At 47.2% G+C, this 2,927-nt stretch overlaps 1 long non-coding RNA gene across 1 annotated transcript in view; it reads right to left on the bottom strand.

Moving 5' to 3' along the window:
- Positions 1–2,927, bottom strand: part of LOC132374357 (uncharacterized) — a 223,358-nt gene that overhangs the window by 14,313 nt on the left and 206,118 nt on the right. The window lies entirely within an intron of this gene.

Raw genomic sequence — 2,927 nt, 5'->3', positions numbered from 1 at the left:
AATTTCCAGAACTGTGAGACAGTAAATTTCTGTTGTTTTACGTCATTTGTTTGTAGTACTTTGTTACAGCAACCCTACCAAACTAATAGTGTCCCTTCCTTGTCACCTCTGCACTGCACACCCCACTGGATCCTCACCTGGAAGCCCACCATGTCACAGATGGGGGACAAGGAGGTCCTGCCTCTCAACCCCCTGCCTCTTGGCCTCCCTGGCCTCTCCATCCTGCCACGAGCACAAATATCCACACGCACAGGACGTAGACACGTTGGGACTGCTCTGGCGTCACGCCTCACAGCACTCTTAATAATTAAGCCAAACATCGTGAAGTGGAGTAAGCACATTAGAATCTGAAATGTGGGAATCCCGTTCCTACTGAAACACCCATTAGTGTAAAAAAAAATGAAAGGAGAGAACACAGCCTCAAAAGTTATGTCTTTACTGAAAATGCTGGGAACATGAGGTCTCGGTTACTCAAAAAGACCCACGTGCTTCTTAACTAGCTCTGACCAGAAAAACCTGATTTATTTCTTTCTTCAAATGAATGCCTCTGCTGGATTAGAAATATGGAATAGAATAAGAAACAGCAGTTTAGGAGTTGAGGACCTGGGTTCAAATTCTGACTGGGTTTCTAACCAGCTCTGTGATCTTAGATAAATGACTCATTCAGCGCTTGAGCAACTTCTTTCTCATCCATAAGTGAAAGCAAAAATGCCTAACTCAAGGGCTTCCCTGGTGGTGCAGTGGTTGAGAATCTCCCTGCCAATGCAGGGGACACAAGTTCGAGCCCTGGTCTGGGAAGATCCCACATGCCGCGGAGCAACTAGGCCCGTGAGCCACAATTACTGAGCCTGTGTGTCTGGAGCGTGTGCTCCGCAAGAGAGGCCACGATAGTGAGAGGTCCGTGCACCGTGATGAAGAGTGGCCCCCACTTGCCACAACTAGAGAAAGCCCTCACACAGAAACGAAGACCCAACACAGCCATAAAATAAAAATAAATAAATAAGCAAATATGGTTAAGTAAAAACAAAAAACAAACAAACAAAAAACCATTAAAAAGAGAAAAATGCCTAACTCAAGAGACAGACTTTCCTTTAAGTCACTTATTTTCTCGGGCCTCTGACTCCTGGAAGGGAGAGAGTATTTTAGCATAAAAAACTCAAGTCATGAAGTGAGAAGCCATTGTTGTCAGCATGAGGAAGGTCTGCCATATAGTTGCTCCACCAGGAAGAATGTGAAAAACTTAAGACGGCAGGGAGCCCCCACAGGTCCCCAGGTTGGGGCCGGGGATGCCTGTCAGCTCCCTAGAGAGCATCCATGTGTTGTAGGGCCCAGAGCTTAGTCAGTTTGGCGGGGGGGAGGCGTTTTGAGGGAGTAGAAATCCTATATACAAATACAAAGGTAGAAACAGGGCCTTGAAAGAGGCTTGATGAATCCAACCATGTCCATTTGGGACACCGGGAGTAGAGCCCAGACCTTGGGCAGTGCAGAGAGAGAAGGGAAAAAGGAGGGAGAGTAAAATAACAAAAAGGATTCTAGAACACCCATCTAACGCTGATTCAGTATGGCTGGAGCGTCAGTGTTTATCCATTCAGGTGTTTGTAACTGACTACTAGCAAGATCAAATTCTTTTTTTTTCATTGTTGTTCTGTTTTCTTTTTCCGTTAACTAGCTGGCCCCAAGTGCCTGCTCAGATATGAAAATATTTTGTCTATCTATTTTTTTTCTTTAAGTGATACTAAGGATGAACTTCGTGTCATAACACTCCCACAGGCAGTCAGGGCCCAGCTTTTGACCACGTGTGGATTGTCCCCGCTGGTCCTACTGCGCCTGTCCGCGTGAAGCCTGGAGACAGCTGCTACCGCAGAGGAAGGAGACATCACCGAGAACTTGACCTGCAAGGAAACCCGGGTGTAGGAAGGAAGGAGCGGGTCAGACGTTCAATCAGCACGTATTTACTGGAACATGCAAAGTCCACAGTCACTTATCTGAAGCCCTGGAGGCCAGATAGGTTTCAGAATTCAGAATGTTTCAGATTTTAGCAAGGCACTATGGTGCATAAACCAAATGTTTGATAACATCCCAGAGGACTCTGAGGCAACACCCTGGGAATCAAACACATCAATATTTCCACAGTCCTGTACCAGCAAAATACATGAATATTCACACTAAGTGGGATAAATGGAGCCTTATATCACTTCACACCAAAGCAGTTATAAAAATCTTTCTGTTTTCAGAGACTTCTGGATTTTAGATTTATGGATACAGGACTGTGGACTTGGGCCGGGTGCCAGGCGGTGTTCGAAGTGCATTGAGGACCGCAGACCAGGTGCCTGCAGGAGCTGGGGGTTCCAAATGGGGACGGGTCCCTCTCTGGGCCACATCAGATACAGATATAAGCCCCATGGGGAGAAGGCAGGATTTTAAAGGGAAGAAAACAAAACAAAACAATAGAAACAGCGTGCTTAAAAGTAAGATCTCTGATAGAAAAATCACACGGGGAATAGAGGACACCCCCTCCACCCCCGGCCGCAGTTCTTGTCAACAATAGAAGGCCCAGTGACGAGTCTGGTGTCCGGACGGCCAAGGGCCTCAGCTGTGGTTGGAGGTGTGAGAGCCCGGCAGACCAGGCAGGACACAGCTGATGCGCCCAACAGAAGCAGAGCCCGATGGGAGGAGAGCCACTTCTAGTGGCATGTGTGCGATGTGTGTGTCAGGGTGGGGGTGACAATGGGGCATTGCGGGACAGGGAGTCGGAATATTTTCAGATCTGAAAGGGCCTGCAGGTTCAGTCAGTTAGCAGAAAGTGTGTGTGTGTGTGTGTGTGTGTGTGTGTGTATTTGCACATATAAACTCTCGGGAGAAAGCTCTTCTTCCATCCACTTAGGTTGAATGGTCAGGGCCTGCAAATTAACTAACAATAGACAGAT

Source organism: Balaenoptera ricei, chromosome 11, assembly GCF_028023285.1.
Source record: "Balaenoptera ricei isolate mBalRic1 chromosome 11, mBalRic1.hap2, whole genome shotgun sequence".
NCBI classification, from domain to species: domain Eukaryota; kingdom Metazoa; phylum Chordata; class Mammalia; order Artiodactyla; family Balaenopteridae; genus Balaenoptera; species Balaenoptera ricei.
Note: the sequence above shows the minus strand (reverse complement) of the source record. Positions and strands in the feature narration are given on the sequence as shown.